Source organism: Hyperolius riggenbachi, chromosome 12 (genome assembly GCF_040937935.1).
Source record: "Hyperolius riggenbachi isolate aHypRig1 chromosome 12, aHypRig1.pri, whole genome shotgun sequence".
Classification (NCBI taxonomy): Eukaryota; Metazoa; Chordata; class Amphibia; order Anura; family Hyperoliidae; genus Hyperolius; species Hyperolius riggenbachi.
In genome coordinates, this window is record NC_090657.1 from 157,482,710 (window position 1) to 157,505,333 (window position 22,624).

At 47.8% G+C, this 22,624-nt stretch overlaps 1 protein-coding gene across 6 annotated transcripts in view; it reads left to right on the plus strand.

Moving 5' to 3' along the window:
* Positions 1-22,624, plus strand: part of PKIG (cAMP-dependent protein kinase inhibitor gamma) — a 111,151-nt gene that overhangs the window by 53,021 nt on the left and 35,506 nt on the right. For 3 of the 6 annotated variants that reach the window (XR_011025208.1, XM_068262881.1, XM_068262883.1), the window contains exons 2-4: positions 5,978-6,061; positions 17,063-17,150; positions 19,014-19,113. The gene's annotated coding sequence lies outside the window, so the exon portion shown is untranslated. Of the gene's footprint in view, positions 1-5,723; positions 5,896-5,977; positions 6,062-17,062; positions 17,151-19,013; positions 19,114-22,624 lie in introns of those variants that run through there. The other 3 variants (XM_068262882.1, XM_068262886.1, XM_068262885.1) reach the window with 3 other exon arrangements.

Genomic DNA, 22,624 nt, shown 5'->3' on the forward strand with positions numbered 1-22,624 from the left:
CTGGGGCCATTATACACCTGGCTACATATACTGGGGCCACTATACACCTGGCTACATATAGGGGCCACTATACACCTGGCTACATATACTGGGGCCACTATACACCTGGCTACATACTGGGGCCACTATACACCTGGCTACATATACTGGGGCCACTATACACCTGGCTACATATACTGGGGCCACTATACATCTGGCTACATATACTGGGGCCACTATACACCTGGCTACATATACCGGGGCCACTATACACCTGGCTGCATATACCGGGGCCACTATACACCTGGCTGCATATACTGGGGCCACTATACACCTGGCTGCATATACTGGGGCCACTATACACCTGGCTGCATATACTGGGGCCACTATACATCTGGCTGCATATACTGGGGCCACTATACACCTGGCTACATATACTGGGACCGCTATACACCTGGTTACATATACTGGGGCCGCTATACACCTGGCTACATATACTGGGGCCGCTAAACACCTGGCTACATATACTGGGGCCACTATACACCTGGCTACATATACTGGGGACACCTATACACCTGGCTACATATACTGGGGACATATACACCAGGCTACATATACTGGGGCCACTATACACCTGGCTACATGTACTGGGGCCACTATACACCTGGCTACATATACTGGGGACACCTATACACCTAGCTACATATACTGGGGACACCTATACACCTGGCTACATATACTGAGGACACCTATACACCTGGCTACATATACTGGGGACACCTATACACCTGGCTACATATACACCTGGCTACATATACTGCGGGGACATATACACCTGGCTATACTGGGGATACCTATACACCTGGCTACATATACTGGGGACACCTATACACCTGGCTATACTGGGGACACCTGAACACCTGGTTACATATACTGGGGACACCTGGCTATACTGGGGACACCTATAGACCTGGCTACCTATTCTGGGGACATCTATACACTTGGCCACCTATTCTGGGGACAACTATACACATGGCTACTTATACTGGGGACACCTATAGACCTGGCTAGCTATACTTGGGGTACCTATTTTGGGAGAACTGCTGTATTTTTGGGGAACCGCTGATGCCATATTACGTGTATTTTGGGGAACCGCTGCCAGATTGTGTATGTTGGGGGACCACTGCTGCCAGATTACATGTATTTTACGTGTATTTTGGGTGATCCACTACCAGGTTTCACGTATTTTGGGGAACTGCTTCCAGATTATGTGTATGTTGGGGGAACTGCTGCTGCCAGATTGTCTATTTTGGGGGAACCACTGCCATATTATCTGTATTTTGGAGGAACCTCTGCCAGATTATGTGTATTTTTGGTGAAATGCTGTCTGATTACATCTACTTTTTGGGGATACACTACGACAGAGCTCAAACTTCCCCTGGCAGACCTTTTATACCACTGCTAAGGCCATGTATATTTGGCCCCACCCATGACCACGCCCACGCTATGCTTAACCACGCCCATTTTTTCGATGCGGTTTTTCGGGTGGGTCCACTCACTTCTTTTTCCAGGACTACACCCCTGATGTAAGGACCCTTATCCCCGAGGAGCCTAGAACAGCCCGCAAACATCGGACAACATGTAAGGACCCTTATCTCTGGAAAGCCTAGAACAGCCTGCAAACATCAGACAACATATAAAGGACCCTTATCCCTGGAAAGCCTAGAGCAGCCTGCAAACATCAGAGAACATGTAAGGACCCTTATCCCTGGAAAGCCTAGAGCAGCCTGCAAACATCAGAGAACATGTAAGGACCCTTATCCCTGGAAAGCCTAGAGCAGCCTGCAAACATCAGACAACATGTATGGACCCTTATCCCTGAGGAACCTAGAACAGTCCGCAAACATCGGACAACATGTAAAGACTCTTATCCCTGGAAAGCCTAGAGCAGCCTGCAAACATCAGAGAACATGTAAGGACCCTTATCCCTGAGGAGCCTAGAACAGCCCGCAAACATCGGACAACATGTAAAGACTCTTATCCCTGGAAAACCTAGAACAGCCTGCAAACATCAGACATGTAGAGACCCTTATCACTGAAGAGCCCAGAACAGCCTGCTTCTACATGCTTCCCAATTAAATCCACAAGAAGGGAAACCCAGGCAGGCCCATAATCTCAGGGAGCGGAACTCTAACAGAGAACAATCTCAGGGTGGCTGGAAAACATCTTGAAACCTCTGGTATGTAAAAGACCCAGCTACATACAGGATACCACCCACCTTCTGAACAAATTGACAGCCATCAGCCCAGTACCTGAGGGAACCATACTGGCCACGATGGACGTGGAGTCCCTGTACATGAACATCCCCATGATGATGATAATAATAATCTGAACATTTGTATAGCGCTTTTCTCCTGTGGGACTCAAAGCGCTCAAGAGCTGCAGCTGCTGGGACGCGCTCAAGAGGCCGCCCTGCAGTGTTGGGGAGTCTTGCCTTGAACTCCCTACTGAATAGGTACTGACCCTAGCCAAGATTCGAACCCTGGTCTCCCATGTCAAAGGCGGTGCCCTTAACCAAAGTTACAGAGGTACAGAACCACTCCAGCACATTATTATTTCACTGTATTCTGATAATACTATTGCATTTCTCTGTGTGAGACACTCCACAACCCACTGACACCCAGAGCTGTGAATTTTGTGATTTCTGCCCTTAAAGAGAACCCGAGGTGGGTTTGAAGAATATTATCTGCATACAGAGGCTGGATCTGCCTATACAGCCCAGCCTCTGTTGCTATCCCAAACCCCCCTAAGGTCCCCCTGCACTCTGCAATCCCTCATAAATCACAGCCACGCTGCTGACAAACAGCTTGTCAGAGCTGGCTGTGTTTATCTCTATAGTGTCAGTCTGCTGCTCTCCCCGCCTCCTGCATAACTCCAGTCCCTGCCTGCATCCCTTCCCTCCCTGCTGATTGGAGGGAAGGGACGGAGGCAGGGACCGGAGCTATGCAGGAGGCGGGGGAGCAGCTGAGACTGACACTACAGATGTAAACACAGCCTCACAGCACGGCTGTGATTTATGAGGGATTGCAGAGTGCAGGGGGATCTTAGTGGTGTTTGGGATAGCAACAGAGGCTGGGCTGAACAGGCAGATCCAGCCTCTGTATGCAGATAACATTCTTTAAACACACCTCGGGTTCTCTTTAAAGGGATACTGTAGGGGGGTCGGGGGAAAATGAGTTGAAGTTACCTGGGGCTTCTAATGGTCCTCCGCAGACATCCTGTGCCCGCGCAGCCACTCACCGATGCTCCGGCCCCGCCTCCAGTTCACTTCTGGAATTTCGGACTTTAAAGTCTGAAAACCACTGCGCCTGCGTTGCCATGTCCTCGCTTCCCTTGATGTCACCAGGAGCGTACTGCGCAGGCACAGACCATACTGGGCCTGCACAATACGCTCCTGGTGCTATCAGAGGGAGTGAGGACACGGCAACTCAGGCGTAGTTGTTTTCAGACTTTAAAGTCTGAAATTCTAGAAGTGAACCAGAGGCGGGGCCGGAGCATTGGGGAGTGGCTGCGCGGGCACAGGATGTCTATGGGGGACCATTAGAAGCCCTGGGTAACTTAAACTCATTTTCCCCTGACCCCCCTACAGTGTCCCTTTAAGGCCCCTTTCACATTAGACAATGCGTGCAGGAGCCGGTTCCTGCACGCGTTGAATAGGCTGTGGCGTGTCGTCAAGAATCTGCGGTGCGCCGCTGAGTAGCGGTGGTAGTAATTAATTAACCCAATGGGAAAACGCAGATTCCCGACGAAAAAATACTCCTGGGTGCGTCGTACCGCAACGCATCGAAAAACGCAGCGTCGCGTGTGAAAAGTAAAATGAAAGTCTATGGACTTTCCTTTTTTCCTTGGTTAACGCAAAGTATAGACTCTGTGTTAAAACGCTGAAAAAGGGCTCTGGTGTGAAAGAGCCCTTGGGGATTAAAACCAGACTTTGCGTTAACTACATAAGTTTTGGTGGGACTTTTGGCATGGATCCCCCTCCAGCATGCCACAGTCCCGGCATTAGACCCCTTCAAACAACTTTTCCATCACTTTTGTGGCCAGTAACAGTCTTTGTAGGTTTTAAAATTCACCTGCCCATTGAAATCTATGGCGGTTTGCCTGTTCGTGAACATTTGCGTAAGTTCGCGAATGGAAAATTCTATGTTCGCAACATCGCTACCCACTACCACACATGCTGCTCTCCGCCACAGCTTTATATACTAAAGCTTTGTTCACATCTAAAATTGAAATCACTGACGGCAGCAATTTTTTTCTTTTTTGCACTCCCCCCCCCCCCCCCCCCCCCATCATGAAATTCACTGCTCCTTCTTTTGATATATGTAAATTGACACTACCATAAAGGCAGCCATACATCTAGCGATGATGGGCAGATTTCTACCAAGAGACAAATCTCTCTCTCTAATGGAATCTGACTAGAGAGAAATCTGTCAGCTGCCCATACACCATAGGCCGATTCCCGATCAATTTTATGCTGAAATCAATCCAGAATTGGCCTTGCGATGCCGCATCCTCTGCCTGTCAGCCCGACGCTCTGCCCCCCTAATGTTAAGTGTGTTCCCCGACCCCCACCCCCTGGGTGCCCAATGCATGTTATACATTACTTGTCCGGCCTCCGCTTATCCTCTGCTGGCTCTGGGCGCACTCTGTTCTCCATACACGCAGGCCATGTGGTTGCCTAGTAACGTGGCTGCGTTTGTGATGTCTGACGTCAGACGCGCTCCTTTACTAGGAAACCACATGTTGTGTCCGTCCTAAAATTGGTTGCTTTTTCGGTCGGGCATCCACACATTTTCATCCGATTCGAATTATAATAATCAAATTGGATGGTCGATCGGCCACCAAGTCGCCTGATGTATGGTCACTTTTAGGTTGATACATCATCTGCTATTTAACCACATTTAAAGAGAACCTGAACTGAAAATAAAAAGTCAAAATAACCATACACAGGTCATACTTACCTCCCATGTAGTCTACTCCTCAATCTCTTTCTCCTCTCCTGCATCCTATTTGTCCACTGTGATCAATTAAATTCTCCGTCCTCTATTTTAAAAATGGCCATTACCCCATAACAGCTTCCTGGTCAGCACACTGTTAAACTGTAATATCATCCACTTGAGCCATAGGGAAACATGGACATTACCTTGCACATTCAGTTGTAACTGACAGCTGCTGATATATAACTGACAGCAACTGGTATAGTTCAGTTCTGACAAAATATTGTCAGAACTGGAAGGGATTACTAAGAAGAAAATGGTGAGCTTCTGAGAGGAACTGATGGCGAGGAAAGTATGTAATATTCATTTGCAGCTACATCATGTGTTTATTTTAAATAATTTTACTCGCTTCAGGTTCCCTTTAAATACAGACTTTTTTCTTATTGTAACTTTAAAATCGATTTTCTCCAAAACTACGAGGTCTTTTTGAAATTTGTATTCCTCTTGTTCCCACTGTTCTCCTTAACATACCCTGCACATTTGGTGTTTCTATCTTGTAGGGGGGCTTTGCTATTGACCACTAAATTCAGTGGCCATTGACTTCAATGTAAAAAATGCAAACTTTTGACAAGAAAGCTTGCATTACATGCGAACGTCGAACAGCCCAAGTTCACTGGGAACTGTCCGCCAGCAAACTGTTCGGCCACCACTACAGCAGAGTGGAGGGCTGTGTTTGTCCCAGTCACACATTCCTGGCTCCCTCTCCCTCCCGCTAGCAAACTGTTGGGCCATCACTACAGCAGAGTGTCTTGCGGAGTGGAGGGCTGTGTTTGTCCCAGTCACACATTCCTGGCTCTCCCTCCATGCCTGGAATAGCTAGGATGATGCTGATGCCGTCATCTCTGCAGCTCCTTCTATGGTAGTTGTTTTACACAATGCTCATTATGCTGTGTGCACTTATCTTGCTGTGATATTAAGCGTCTCGTTTGCATTCATTTTAGGCACGTATTGACTTGAGCATGTGGAGGAAGCACATGGAAAGCTTTGTGGTAAATCGTGGATTAATATCCTGCCCTTTCTAGGAGGTAGGCCAACATTTACCTTCCTGTTTATTATTTGTATTGTTTTTAGTGGTTTGTTGTTATTTAGTGCCTCCATTGTATATATCACGTTAAGCAGTTACAGTGGGTGACGTAGCCTAATGTTCATCTGAACTTCACATGAATATTGGACACAAATGTCACAGCTGTCGTAGAGTAGCTAAACTTCAGGGAATCGTGAATGGATCATGCAAATTATGTCCTCATTTACTATTCAGTAGTGTTTGTGATAGCTGTGACCTCAGCCCTAGTCCTACCAGATAGAGTGCAGAGAGGAGGACGGAGTGTGAACTGTGAGGCCTGAGCAGTAGAATGCAGAGAGGAGAGCTGTGTGTGAGCTGTGAGGCTTGATCAGTAAAGTGCAGAGAGGTGGGGGCAGAGTGTGAGCTGTGAGGCCTGAGCAGTAGAGTGCAGAGAGGGCTGTGTGAGTGGTGAGACCTGAGCAGTAGAGTGCAGATAGGAGGGCTGTGTGTAAGCTGTAAAGCCTGAGCAGCAGAGTGCAAAGAGGAGAGCTTTATTTTGGTACAGATTGGGGTGGATTTTGGTTTAGATTGGGACACTTTTTAGTACAGATTGGCTGAGTTTTGGCACAGATTGGAGTGAATTTTGGCACAGGTTGGCTAAGTTTTTGGCACACATCGGGGGAAATGTTGGTACAGATTGGCTGAGGTTTGGCAAAGATAAGGGTGGATTTTGGTGTAGAGTGTTGTGGATTTTGGTACAGATTGGCACAGTTTGGGTGGATTTTGGTGTGGATTGGGGTGGATTTTGGTACAGATTAGCTGAGTTTTGGCACAGATTGGGTGCATTTTGGCACACATTGAGGTGGATTTTGGGATGGATTTTGGCACACATTGGGGCAAGTATTAGTACAGGTTGGCTGTTTTGGCGTAGATTCGGGTAGATTTCAGCACAGATTGGGGTGAATTCTGGTACAGATTGGCTGAGTTTAGGCAATGGGCACAGATTGGGGTGGATTTTGGTACAGATTGGCTGAATTTTGGCACACATTGGGGCACATTTTGGTGCATATTGGCTGAGTTTTTGCTAAGATTGGGGTGGACTTTGGCAAAGATTGAGGTGGATTTTGGCACACATTTGTGAAGATTTTGGTACAGATTGGCTGAGTTTTTTTCACGGATTGGGGTGGATTTTGGTGTAGATTGAGGCGTATTCTGGGGTAGATTGTGGTGGATTTTGGCACATATTGGCTGAGTTTTGGCATAGATCGGGATGCATTTTTGCATAGATTGGGTAAATTTTGGCCTCTCCTTGACTCTTGCCCTGTCTCTGAGATGCCTGGAAGAGACGTGAGGTAAAAGTTAGCCTTGAATAAACTTGTGTAGCGCAGCCAGAACATATCAAAATAATTACAATCAGATTTTATTTAGCCAAGTAAGTTTACGCTGATGAGAAATGTGACTTGGCAGCTTCTCAATGAACACAGACAGAATAATAAACAGCATTGTCTTTAACCATTCCTACACTGTATGAGGAAATCATAATACACATACCTCCCAACTTCATAAAATAAGAAAGGACACCGAAGCCACGCCCCTGCCACACCCCTAACACCCATTTGATGGAATTAGAGTCTTTCTTTAATGTTCCTGAGACGCTGTGGTGTCTATTCTATTAGTTTTTCTCCTGAGTTTCCTTGCCTTATCAGTACCATGCCTCTGAAGCCCCCAGCAAGAAAGGAAAAGACAATACCGGTAAGATTGATAGGACTTTTCTATCTACAGATCTTGGATGCTGAGAATGTATTTAGTGGGTAAGATGGGGAATTATCTCCTGGGAAATCTCGGGGAATAGTTGGTCGCATTACAGGGCCTTGTGCCTTGAGACGCTGGGATTGGAAGGCCCCTCTGGCCACAGTAAACAGAGACTACAAACTTCTAGGGAGGGGTTTCTGGTGAGAACTATAGGCAGAGCTTGCTTTTATAGCTTTGATTTCCACTGAGGGCTGGTGCACACCAGAGCGGCTTATGAGCGTTTTTAAAAACGCTTGGGGATAGAAAACCGCTTGGCTAATGTATTTCAATGGGCTGGTGCACACCAGAGCGGTTCATTTTTATCCACGAACGCAAACTCGGGGCTGCAGCATTCTTTAGATTTCTGAAGCGTTTCTGCCTCAATGTTAAAGTATAGGAAAGTGGAAAACTGCTCTGAAAAATGCTAGATCAGAGCTGTTTTCCAGGCGTTTTTTATTACAGAAGCTTTACTGTAACAATATATGAAATCTGCTACACAAAAACGCTCCAAAAAAAAACCGCTAGGCATGTTTAGAAAACCTCTCTAAACATGCCTAGAATCGCTCTGAAATCTGCTTCAAAAACCTCTAGCGTTTTGCGGATCTGCTAGAGATTTTTGGTGTGCACTGGCCCTGAGTGCTATACAGGAACTTTATACTTCAAGGGCTGATCTCTCCTTGTGTTCTTGTAGATATGAAATATTAATATGGCCTCTTTGGGTCCCTTCGCAGTTGTTATTATTATTATTATTTTTTATTTATATAGTGCCAACATATTCCCGAAGCGCTTTACAAAGCACAATAAGACGACAAGGGGAACATAGATACACTAACAAAATGTACAACAGAGTTCCAAGCAGCACAAGTATTGTGACAAAAACAGTAAACATTAGGAGGATGACCCTGCCCTTGCGAGCTTACAATCTAAAGGAGTTATCTCTTCTTGTGTCATGTGACTGTATTAAACGCTGGGATAACACAGGCATTCTGCTAGACTTTATTTTATGCATCGTTTACTGTGATAATGTGACCGCCATGGCTTGTTTTCTTTCAATAAATATGGATGATTGTATTCCAAATCCCTCACCCTGCTATCTCTACCTGAGGTTAAAGTGAACCAGGCACCATTTTTACCACAGAGGGCATCTCAATAGCAAATTAAAAATGAATGCCAACAATGTATCATTAATAAAAAAAGAAAAACTTTAATTTTACCACCTCTTTTTACATTTAATTTTGTAGCAAAGGTTATATTACTCCAAGGCCATTACTTCCAAGGCCTGCCCGACCACAGAAATTTCAGGCAGATAAGTACTGATGTAATTATTTTATTGCACACAATAGTAGAGAGCAAACAAAAGCTTTCATCAGCAGTGGGTGGGGAGATTGTACACTGTGCTTTAAAGACAGAGAAGTCACAGAAGCAATCTTCCCACCTTCCCCTGAATAAATAATGGGCAGCTAGAATGGGAGGGGGGAACATGGCAGCTCCTATAGTGATTAGAAATGGAGGTATTTCCCATCATAGCTTGGTAAGTGTACAAATTGTCCTGTTTTTCCTGTCAGTTTGCATTAGTGCAGATCTAAGTCTTCCACAATTATCTCAAGCAGCAAGCTGATTGGGTTCACAGCAGGCTGAGTGAGTAGTGCTGCTGTTCTATCCTGTGGTAAGGCTGCAAGAGGTGGAGTCAGACTGAACACAGCCCTGTGTCACAAACACAGCTTGCTGCTGACACAATGCGCTAGCCACTGCACACAGCCCTGCATCACAGACAGAACTTGCTGCTGACACAGAATGTGCTGGGCTCTGCACACAGCCCTGCGTCACAGGCACAGTTCCTTGCTGACACAGAACGCGCTGGCCTCTGCACACAGCCCTGCGTCACAGATACAGCTCGCTGCTGACACAGAATGCGCTGGACTCTGCACACAGCTCTGCGTCACAGACACAGCTTGCTGCTGACACAGAATGCGCTGGGCTCTGCACACAGCCCTGCTTCACAGACACAGCTCCCTGCTGACACAGAACACGCTGGCCTCTGCACACGGCCCCGTGTCACAGACGCAGCTCGCTGCTGACACAGAATACGCTGGCCTCTGCACACAGCCCTGCGTCAGACACAGCCCCACTGCGGACACAGAACACGCTGGCCTCTGCACACAGCCCCACTTCTGACACAGAATGTTCTAGCCTTTGCACACAGCCCTGCATCACAGACCCAGCTTGCTGCTGTCACAGAAAGCGCTTGCCTCTGCACACAACCCTGCGTCACAGACACAGCTTGCTGCTGACACAGAATGCGCAGGCCTCCGCACACACAGCCCTGTGTCACAGACGCAGCTCGCTGCTGACACAGAACACGCTGGCCTCTGTACACAGCCCTGCATTACAGAAACAGCCCCGCTGCTGACACAGAATTCGCTGGCCTCTGCACATAGCCCTGTGTCACAGACGCAGCTCGCTGCTGACACAGAACACGCTGGCCTCTGCACATAGCCCTGCGTCACAGACAAAGCTCGCTGCTGACACAGTACACTGGCCTCTGCACACAGCCCTGCGTCATAGACACAGCCCCACTGCAGACACAGAACATGCTGGCCTCTGTTTACAGCCCCATGTCTCAGCCCCACTGCTGACACAGAACGCGCTAGACTCTGCACACAGCCCTGCGTCACAGACACAGCTCGCTGCTGTCATAGAAAGCGCTGGCCTCTGCACACAGCCCTGCGTTACAGCTGTCCACCTGTGTTTGGGTATGCAGCTATTGGCCAGTCTATAGGGTGGTGATCCTTCCTGCAGTGTATGCACCATGCCTGCGGAGTCCGGTGTTCCAACATTTTAGCATACCCACAGAATAGCATACAAATGCTACTGAGCATGTGCAAAGTCATGCAGGTCATAAATTAACCCCATAATCTCCTTCAGCAGCACTAACCTTGCAACCTGAGTTAGCTACCTGGGTCCTGGTGTGCAATGTCCACTATCCAAGTGGACATAGAGTTAGAATAAAAAGTTGTCAGAGCGAAGCGAGGACCGAGCCCGCAGCCCAGCGAGCGAAGCGAGCGTGCAAGGGGACACTGATTCTACTAAAAAGGACAATATTACTTTAAATGTATGCTATTCTGTCGGGTATGCTAAAGTGTTGGAACACTGGTCATTCTCTGAGAAGTTGCGGCTGTCTCCTGACTTCCTGCGAGTAACGGCTGTGGTGAAAACAGGTGGATGAAGTTATGTCATCACATCGCAGGATGGAGTCATGTAAAGGGATCTGTTTCCTGTTCCAACATTACCTCATATCAGATTCAGCTGTGTGTGTCCAGGCGTATCTGTACAATGGATATCTGTCAGCACTATATGGATTCTCAGAGGCCCCGGCAGTCCATAGCCAAGCAGCAGACAGGGCTACAATGATAGGAACATTTCTCCACCCACTAGTGATGCAGCCAGTGCTCTGCCCTGATCTGTAGAGTCTAAATTATAAAATACTAGCTGAAGACCCGGCGTTGCCCAGGTATGTATTTGTTTGTTGTTGGGTCTGCCCATCTTTTTCTAACCTTGGAACACAGTTGGTGAGCTTTCTGGTTCCACGGCAAAATCACCCAAAGACCGACTGTAGCAGGTTTGAGGCCTCTGCTATTAAGAGTGTAAGAATGGCAGCAATTGAAATATTCCTCTTGAAATTCAATAGGTGAATTTTGATTGGCTGTTGTAGGCTCCACCCACTTTCCTTTATATTAATCCCAGTTACCCAGTGAGCACCTGCACAAAGTTTAAGAACCCTGCCATTAAAAGTGTAAGAATGACTGCAGTTGACATGTTGTAAGTGAAATATGTTTTTTCCCTCCGCCAACTTTTTGTAACCTTGACACACAGTCACTCAGGGCAGTTTCTAGGCTAAATTTCACCCAGTTTGAGAGTCAAAAAATTGCCCCCCCCCAAATCAAAGCTGCTAAGTGAAATCATGTCAAAAGGCTTCTTGAAACCAACTCACCATTTTTATTTTATTTTTAATTTTTTTACTCTGCGTCTGACCACCTGCCCAGGGAAAAAAAGAGTGACCCCCTCCGCCCCCTAGCCAGGGAGTCACAGTATGGTGGTCTGACCACCTGTCCAGGGAAAAAAAGAGTGACCCTCTCCCCCCCTAGCCAGGGAGTCACAGTCAGACCATGGTGGTTTGACCGTCAGACCACCATGGTCTGACTTTGACTCCCTGGCTGTGGGTGGTAGGGGGGGTGCTCTTTTTGCCCTGGGCTGGTGGTCAGAGCCCACCATGGTCTGACTGTGACTCCCTGGCTGGGGAAGGGGGGTACTCTTTTTGCCCTGGGCTGGTTGGTGGTCAGACTCTGACCACCAGCCCAGGGCAAAAAGAGTGCCCCCCTACCCCCAGCCAGGGAGTCACACTGTTAGACCATCACCATGGTGGGTTCTGACCACCAGCCCAGGGCAAAAAGAGCGCCCCCCTCCCCCAGCAGCCACATCAGAAAGAGAGAGGCAGTGCTGTACATAGACTGCCTGCCTTACTGCCTACTTACCATGAGGTCCATCTCATGGCAGGTGGAACTGGAAGAAGGCGCCGGGCCAGGAACGGTGGGGGTCCGGGCAGGGGACCATGGAGGTGCTAGCGGGCAGCGGCAGCAAGGGCCAAGGCACCCACTAGCAGCAGTGGCAGCGAGGAGCCCGAGTCCAACTGGCCAAAAAGACTCCACCTTCTGGGGCTGGGCTCCGCCGCACACTGCTTCTGCACACAGGGGTGAGCCTGGGGTGCCTGGCACCTGGCAGCAAGATTTTCTCTGGCGCCTATGGGAGTGGTTAAATTAACCGCGCCCAACCACATAACCACACCCATGTCCTGCCTAATCACACCCACACCTTCCACCTCTTTACGCATGCATGTGGTACCCCATTCCTACCCCTCTTCCATGGGCTTGCTCCTGGCTGGCTTTGACTGCCTGGCAGTCTGCTAGTCTCTGGACTGACTCAGGTTGAGAGGCTCTGCGAGTGCGACGCAGTCACACACTGCGTATTTATGGCTGCCTGCGGCCACCGTACTCTCGCTCGCTGTCGTCGGCTCCTCCCCCCGCCAAGCCCAAGCGTGAGGTGGGCTGCCTGTATCTTTCCCGTTGCGCCGCGCAGCCTGCCAGTGTTGCCAACCTTTCACGTTATTTTTTACTGACAAATACCTAAAAATTTACTGACAAAAGATTATTTTTACTGACAAAATTTCCCCACTAAATGCACATAAGAGACAGCGTTTCACCAGTAAATGCACATAATAAGAGACCGCTTTTCACCAGTAAATGCACATAAGAGACCGCTTTTCACCAGTAAATGCACATAAGAGACAGCTTTTCACCAGTAAATGCACATAATAAGAGACTGCTTTTTACCAGTAAATGCACATAATAAGAGACTGCTTTTTACCAGTAAATGCACATAATAAGAGACAGCTTTTCACCAGTAAATGCACATAATAAGAGACAGCTTTTCACCAGTAAATGCACATAATAAGAGACTGCTTTTCACCAGTAAATGCACATAATAAGAGACTGCTTTTTACCAGTAAATGCACATAATAAGAGACTGCTTTTCACCAGTAAATGCACATAACAAGAGACTGCTTTTCACCAGTAAATGCACATAACAAGAGACTGCTTTTCACCAGTAAATGCACATAACAAGAGACTGCTTTTCACCAGTAAATGCACATAATAAGAGACAGCTTTTCACCAGTAAATGCACATAATAAGAGACTGCTTTTCACCAGTAAATGCACATAATAAGAGACTGCTTTTTACCAGTAAATGCACATAATAAGAGACTGCTTTTCACCAGTAAATGCACATAATAAGAGACCGCTTTTCACCAGTAAATGCACATAATAAGAGACCGCTTTTCACCAGTAAATGCACATAATAAGAGACCGCTTTTCACCAGTAAATGCACATAATGACAAACAGCCAGTTTCCCCAGTACATGTAGCCAGCCTGGACCCCCATTAGGCAGTGAGTGACAGGGAGCCCCTTTAGGCAGTGAGTGACAGGGAGCCCCTTTAGGCAGTGAGTGACAGGGAGCCCCTTTAGGCAGTGAGTGACAGGGAGCCCCTTTAGGCAGTGAGTGACAGGGAGCCCCTTTAGGCAGTGAGTGACAGGGAGCCCCTTTAGGCAGTGAGTGACAGGGAGCCCCTTTAGGCAGTGAGTGACAGGGAGCCCCTTTAGGCAGTGAGTGACAGGGAGCCCCTTTAGGCAGTGAGTGAGTGACAGGGAGCCCCTTTAGGCAGTGAGTGAGTGACAGGGAGCCCCTTTAGGCAGTGAGTGAGTGACAGGGAGCCCCTTTAGGAAGTGAGTGAGTGACAGGGAGCCCCTTTAGGAAGTGAGTGAGTGACAGGGAGCCCCTTTAGGAAGTGAGTGAGTGACAGGGAGCCCCTTTAGGAAGTGAGTGAGTGACAGGGAGCCCCTTTAGGAAGTGAGTGAGTGACAGGGAGCCCCTTTAGGAAGTGAGTGAGTGACAGGGAGCCCCTTTAGGAAGTGAGTGAGTGACAGGGAGCCCCTTTAGGAAGTGAGTGAGTGACAGGGAGCCCCTTTAGGAAGTGAGTGACAGGGAGCCCCTTTAGGAAGTGAGTGACAGGGAGTACCTTTAGGAAGTGAGTGACAGGGAGCCCCTTTAGGAAGTGAGCGACAGGGAGCCCCTTTAGCTAGTGAGCGACAGGGAGCCCCTTTAGCTAGTGAGCGACAGGGAGCCCCTTTAGCTAGTGAGCGACAGGGAGCCCCTTTAGCTAGTGAGTGACAGGGAGCCCCTTTAGGAAGTGAGTGACAGGGAGCCCCTTTAGGAAGTGAGTGACAGGGAGCCCCTTTAGGAAGTGACAGGGAGCCCCTTTAGGAAGTGACAGGGAGCCCCTTTCGGAAGTGAGTGACAGGGAGCCCCTTTAGGAAGTGAGTGACAGGGAGCCCCTTTAGGAAGTGAGTGACAGGGAGTCCCTTTAGGAAGTGAGTGACAGGGAGCCCGTTTGAGCAGTAAGTGACAGGGAGCCCCCAGCCGCCGCTCCCGCTCCCCCCTCACCTTGCAGACCTCAGGATCAGCGGCGACCCGACCAGTACCGGCGGGCGCCGGACGCAACCGCTCTATATGCGGAAGTGATGTCACTTCCGCATAGTGCGGGCGCTGGGTCCTAGCGCCCGCACGATTGGTCGCCGCCTGATCGAGGTCTGAGTGAGGCGCCAGGAGGGAGGGAGGGGGAGCAGTGGCGGCGGCCACAGGGACGGCCTGGCGCCCCCCAATCTGTCACTCATCGGCGCCCCGTTCAGCAGAACCGGCTGAACGGGGCAAGAAACGGCCCTGCAGTCACTCAATGACTAAGTTTGTGAGCTTTCAGGTTCCTAGCATCGAAAATGTATGAAGGGAAGCAGTTTAACCAGCAAAGAAATCTGATTGGCTGTTTGTGGCTCCGCCCCTTTAGTGAATTTGAACCCCAGTCACCCAATGTCTGACTGTAGCGGGTTTAAGGCCTCTGCTAATAATGGTGTAAGAATGGCAGCAATTTAGATATTCACCTTGAAAATCAAATGGTGAATTTTGAATGGCTGTTGTAGGCTACCCACTCTCCTGAATATTGATCCTGTGTAAAGTTTGAAAGCCCTGCGATTAACAGTGTAAGAATGGCTACCGTTTATATATTCCTATTTAAAATGAATAGCTGAAATTTGGTTGGTTGTTTTATGCTCCACCCACTTCCCCTGAATTTTCCCCTCGGTCACCAAGTGACCAGTGCCAAGTGTGGGGACTGTGGCTTGATTACTGTGAGAATGGCAGCCTTTTACATGGTTTTTCTATTAAAGTGAATGGGTGAAATCTGTTTGGCTGTTTGTAGTTCCGCCCAGGTGTGAAAATGGAGGGGGTGAGACCCCCAGAACATATCATCCCAGGTAGTAAGGGATCTGTATACCAAGTTTTGTTGATGTCGGTCAAGAAGTTTTCGAGTGATCGCGACACACACACACATATCCGATTAGTGTTTATATATATATATATATATATATATATATATATATATATATATATATACACACATACTAGCAGACCCAAGCCTGTTACTGCGCATGCACCTGCCGCTCACGTGGGACGTGCGCGCACACCCGGCCGCCCGCTCACATGCCCGCCCGGCTCCTTGGCCCCGTCCTCCTGTCTCTGTGAGGCTGGGTCCGTGCTGCGCGCATGCGCAGCAGCAAAAAGCACGGACCCAGCTACACAGGGACAGCGTGACGCAGGGACACAGGGGTTTTATTATAAAGGGATATATATAGATAAGTCGATCAGGAGTGGTGGATTTTTCTGATCATTTTTTATGAAAATTGAATGGTGTAAGGTAGATTAGCAATTTTCTCGAAGTTATTAATATTTTTTTTTTCATAACTGGGGAAAAATGTAACATATGTTTGTGGTACATTGGTTAGATTTTTTTAAATATTACAATCAATCAGAAAAATGTATTGTAAACCTTGAATTCAAAAGAAATGTAAAAAAATCGTATTGTGTGTCCCTACCGTAAAGGGAAGATCTGAGGTTAAAAAAAAATCTACTTACTTGGGGCTTCCTCTAACCCCTGGCAGCCGATCTGTACCTCACCGCCGCTTCGCTACCAGCCGGTGGCCTGGGTCCCCTACGTTGGAGATGAGGTCGGCATCTGCTGCTTGCGATCGCATCTGGAGCGTTCTGCGCAGACATCTCCAATGGGTAAGCAGAACTTTTTTTCACCACGGATCTTCCCTTTCAGGTTGGCAAGAGGCATATGTATATATTAAAATACGTACGTCTCCATAGACTTTCATTGCCCGGAGGTGGGGTGCGGTAAAAATACCGCACCGCCTCGGCGGGAAAGAGCCCTAAAGGTCTACTCGGCTCAAGTAAAGGGTTTAGGGAGTTTTATTACTAGAAGCTGGTTGTCTGAGGTACTCATTCCCCCAATGCTGTTAATTTTGGGGGTGACATGTCCCTTTATAGATTATCTTCCTTCATATGCCGAGTGGGAGGGGGACATTGTCTGAGCGGCCACTGCATCCAGCGCCCTGCACCCACCACTGATTCCTGCTATGTGGAATTAATCGTTTTTCTGATCCAGCCTGTTTCTACAATGTGTATGAAATGTCCACACTTGCACCAATAACCTATAGTAGATGCTACATCTTCTACCCTCGGCTTATACTCAGGTCAATAATTTTTTTCTGTTTTTTTGTTTTAGGTAAAAGTTGAGGGGTCGGCTTTTACTAGAGTATATACGGAACTTTGGATAATTCAGCACAAAGAATTATTGGACACAGCCAAACACGGTATTTTGAACTTTTCAGACATTTTTCAGTTTCTATTCTCTGTATTTCTACCCAACCAATCTGTTCAACTGCTCAATATATTTGTTTGGCAGTTTTAATGCAATTCAATGTGTATGAATAAAACCAACACATTGATCGTTCCAGTTTTGCCCTTCTTACCTGATTATTCTGATCTATGCCAGAACTCTGTCCTCAGAAGAGACACAATGCCACATTGCTATTACCGTATATTCCGGCGTATAAGACGACTGGGCGTATAAGACGACCCCCCAACTTTTCCAGTTAAAATATAGAGTTTGGGATATACTCGCCGTATAAGACTACCCCCCTCTTCCAACGCACACCAAATTAAAATAAAAAAATCATGTACTGGTGCTATGTATGAACAGATACTGGTGCTGTACTGTATGTATTACCCGGTATATAGTCAACTGACTTGTTGCATTGGTCAACTCTCCTTAAGTAGACTGGTCAGCTCTCCCTGTCTACCTGTTTATCAGAGCGGTATGGAAGAATAGGTTGCGCTCCCTCAGCAAGGAGATCTGAGAGGTGGTAACAGGATAGGGCGTATCACCCGGCATCAATGACACCCGGCGTATAAGACGACCCCCAACTCTTCAGAAGATTTTCAAGGGTTAAAAAGTAGTCTTATACGCAGGAATATACAGTATTTATACATTTATTGATTTTATTTATAAATTGTTGATTTGGCTAGTCAGGTTGCAAATAACCGGTTTCCTCCCTTTTAGGAATAGTTAGTTCCGAGGTCTCTCCACCTTGTTTCAATCTGGAGAGTGGTGGCAGCAAATTACCAGATTCCCACCGCTAAATTGGTAACTTTATTTCACTGATTGTACACATAATCAAAATTATATCATGTAAAGGCACACCATCCAGTCTTAAATGTTTACATTGCTCACAGTGTATTTACCTTCTAGTGAATGAGACCTGAATGGCAATTGTAAAGCCCAATCTACACGATACGATTCTTTATACGATTCGATTAAATCCGTCATGTCCGATCAGGATTCGACTCAATTCGATTTGCCATCGTTTTACAATGGCAAATCGAATTGAATCCTGATCGGACATGTTGGATTTAATCGGATCGTAGTATTGGCAGATCGGGATGGTAGCTGAGATGCAAATAATGGTGAGTTGTTACAGCATTATGCAAAGTTTATATGCAAATGTATGCAGCTTGAAAATGAACCAATCAAATCCTGCTGAAGTAAAATACGATTGGTCCATTTTCAAGCTGCATACATTTGTATGCAAAATTTGCATAATCCTGCACCAACTCAAAAATATTTGCATGTCATTGACCATACCTATTGGCGGGTGTTTGTCACAGCAGCTGGATATTTATTTATTGCTTCATAATATGTTTCTAGACCAGGTAAACCTGGTTGTCAAGAACTTCAATGTAGCAGCTGAAATCCATCCGTCCATCAGTAACGATTCTGGATTTTTTGATGATCGGTGAAATAGCTTTGGGGAACCTGAATGGAGAGAGTTGTAAATATGTAAAGAATCTGAGGTGGTAATGACATTTTATACGTTTCTGCCTATCAAGGACATTTTAGCCCTGGAGATGGGGGAGTCTTTGCATCCAAAGGCGAACATTGGCCTGAAACAGGTCGGCATAATGACTAGTTTATTTATTTATTTCAGTATTTATATAGCGCCGACATATTACGCAGCGCTGTACAGAGTATATTGTCTTGTCACTAACTGTCCCTCAGAGGGGCTCACAATCTAGTCCCTACCATAGTCACATGTCTATATATGTATTGTGTAGTGCATCATAGCCTATGGCCAATTTTTAGGGGGAAGCCAATTAACTTATCTGTATGTTTTTAGGATGTGGGAGGAAACTGGAGAAATACCGCTTACCCTGCTCCTGCACAAGTTCCTGGCGGCGTTAATTACTATTCCCCCTCCAGGTCCACATGAATGGAAGGTAATGATTTAATTCGTCTGCCAGCTATTGCTAGCGGCCGAATTACAGTGTTTTAAAAGTAATTTTAGCTCCGTCTTCTGATGGTGCCGAAGTAACTCACTGTGCACCGCTATAGCCGTAATTCCTATTATAGCCTATGGTGGTGCCAGCTGTACCCAAATCTCCTGCGCTGTATTCGACGTGTTCGCCTGAGCTGTACATATTATGAAGAGGAAGATGCTAGCACAAAGCATAGGACAGAAAAAAATTATATGCGGTATCAATATAACAATAGTTTGTAGGTTTCAAGTAGTTTTGGTGTCAATAGTTTAGTGTAGAGATGGACCCAGAAGATCGAGAACCTCACTTGTGGGTGGGAGGAAGATTTCAGGGGACAATTATTGATTTTGACGCGTTCAATGTATAGTAAGAAACTGCTAAAAACTCCTTCAAGGACTTAGTTACTGCAGGTAGAGACTTATCTGGTCCTGACACTGATATAAGGACATTGTCCGCAAATAATCCTAGTTTGTGGGGTACCTTGTAATACCTGACATATCTGCATTTCATCTCATTTTATTCTGCTAAGGGTTCAATTAGTAAAGAAAAAATAATTGGAGGAAATGGGCAACCTTGACATATTCCGCTAGTAATTAGAATTGTTTTGAAATGAAGCCCATGTTTTGAACCACAGCAGAAGGGTAATTGTAAGGTGTCAGTATGGCCTTAAAGTAAACCAGAGACAAATAAATACAAGAGATTTATACATACCTGCTTTTTTCTAGCCCCCTCCGCATTGGTCGCTTCCACAATGTCTTCCTCCACCCTCTCCTGGTCTCGGTAGAAGCCCTGTAAGCTTGCCGAGTCGGGGTGCACTCCCAGCCACGGAATTGAGCCATGGGGGGGGGGGGGGTATTGCGCGCAGCCACACTGCACATGTGCCGACTGACCCTGACTGGGCGAATTTACCGGGAGCAGGAGAAAGCGTTGTGGAAGACATCATGGGAGTGATCGATGCAGAAGGGGCTGGAGGAAGCCCCAGGTATGTATAAATCCTTTGTGTTTATTCGGCTCTGGTACACTGGCTCGTCATGTTCTGAGCCTGGAAACCTTCCAGTGGTCTTTCAAACCCACCTGTTCATACAAGCCTATAATTTGCTATTGGGGGCTCACTGCCTCATCCACTAATCCCTGTGTCTCCTCCCCCTAATGTCTCCACCCCACTACCCCGTGAGCTCACAAGGGCAGGGACCTCCTCCTAGTGTTTCTTACTCTACTGTAACTCATCATATAAGCATATAATAGTATTGGAGATGTCTCAACCCACCACACCAGCAATGCATGTATTTGTATTGCTGGATGTCCTGATTGTATATGCATACATGCTCCCCACTGGTTGTTTTGTACTTTGTACAGCATTATAGAATATGTTGGTGGTATATAAATAATAATAACATAATCTGCTGGTTTCCATCTGTATCGAGTTGGCTGATGATTTTGTGGAGAAAGCATAATGATTTGTAGAGCATCTGGTGGATCAACCTCCCTAATGAACATACAGTCAGCCATGGCTGTCTTTGTGCTTCCTCAGGCAGTCTCCTGCCTCTGTACAGAGAGTGCAGCTGTAGAAGTGAGACTCCACATTGAGGAAGAGGGTAGAGTGAGGACGCAGGCCACCGACACCTGATTTTCTCAACTCATTCCTCAAGTACCCCCAAGAATGCATGTTTAGTTGCAGTACACAGAGGTGGTTAACGAGCTCTGCCGAGACACCAGTGACCTCACCTGTATGTTTGTGGCTTTCTGCAGAATGTTCTCTGTTGGGGGTCCTTGAGGAGTTGAGAAACGCTGAACTACACTCATAACTGGTCCAGTTGTGGAGCCCACTGCCTGTTCCATAACTGTACAGCAAGAATTTATTTGTGGATACCTTTAGTTAAATTTGGAATCTCTGATACTATCCCAGGAATGAGGACATCCGTTACCTACTGGAAATAACAGTAAAACAGAGTGACTTCAAGCCATGGCATTCCACCATGTGTTGTGTTCATCTACGCTGAAACTGCATGCTGGAGATTGTGGTTCCTCAGCTGGTCCTGCATGCTGGAGATTGTGGTTCCTCAGCTAGTCCTGCATGCTGGAGGTTGTGGTTCCTCAGCTAGTCCTACATGCTGGAGGTTGTAGTCCCTCAGCTGGACCGGCATGCTGGAGCTTGTGGTCCCTCAGCTGGTCCTGCATGCTGGAGGTTGTGGTTCCTCAGCTGGACCTGCATGCTGGAGGTTGTGGTTCCTCAGCTGGACCTGCATGCTGGAGCTTGTGGTTCCTCAGCTAGACCTGCATGCTGGAGCTTGTGGTTCCTCAGCTGGACCTGCATGCTGGAGCTTGTGGTTCCTCAGCTGGACCTGCATGCTGGAGGTTGTGGTTCCTCAGCTGGTCCTGCATGCTGAAGCTTGTGGTCCCTCAGCTGGTCCTGCATGCTGGAGGTTGTGGTCCCTCAGCTAGACCTGCATGCTGGAGCTTGTGGTTCCTCAGCTGGACCTGCATGCTGGAGCTTGTGGTTCCTCAGCTGGTCCTGCATGCTGGAGGTTGTGGTCCCTCAGCTGGACCTGCATGCTGGAGCTTGTGGTTCCTCAGCTGGTCCTGCATGCTGGGGCTTGTGGTCCCTCAGCTGGACCTGCTGGAGCTTGTGGTCCCTCAGCTAGACCTGCATGCTGGAGCTTGTGGTTCCTCAGCTGGTCCTGCATGCTGGAGGTTGTGGTCCCTCAGCTGGACCTGCATGCTGGAGCTTGTGGTCCCTCAGGTGGTCCTGCATGCTGGAGGTTGTGGTCTCTCAGCTGGACCTGCATGCTGGAGGTTGTGGTCCCTCAGCTGGACCTGCATGCTGGAGCTTGTGGTCCCTCAGCTGGTCCTGCATGCTGGAGGTTGTGGTTCCTCAGCTGGACCTGCATGCTGGAGGTTGTGGTTCCTCAGCTGGTCCTGCATGCTGAAGCTTGTGGTTCCTCAGCTGGTCCTGCATGCTGAAGCTTGTGGTTCCTCAGCTGGTCCTGCATGCTGAAGCTTGTGGTTCCTCAGCTGGTCCTGCATGCTGGAGGTTGTGGTTCCTCAGCTGGACCTGCATGCTGGAGGTTGTGGTTCCTCAGCTGGTCCTGCATGCTGGAGGTTGTGGTCCCTCAGCTGGTCCTGCATGCTGGAGGTTGTGGTCCCTCAGCTGGTCCTGCATGCTGGAGGTTGTGGTTCCTCAGCTGGTCCTACATGCTGGGGCTTGTGGTCCCTCAGCTGGACCTGCTGGAGCTTGTGGTCCCTCAGCTAGACCTGCATGCTGGAGCTTGTGGTTCCTCAGCTGGACCTGCATGCTGGAGCTTGTGGTTCCTCAGCTGGACCTGCTGGAGCTTGTGGTCCCTCAGCTAGACCTGCATGCTGGAGCTTGTGGTTCCTCAGCTAGTCCTGCATGCTGGAGGTTGTGGTTCCTCAGCTAGTCCTACATGCTGGAGGTTGTGGTCCCTCAGCTGGTCCTGCATGCTGGAGGTTGTGG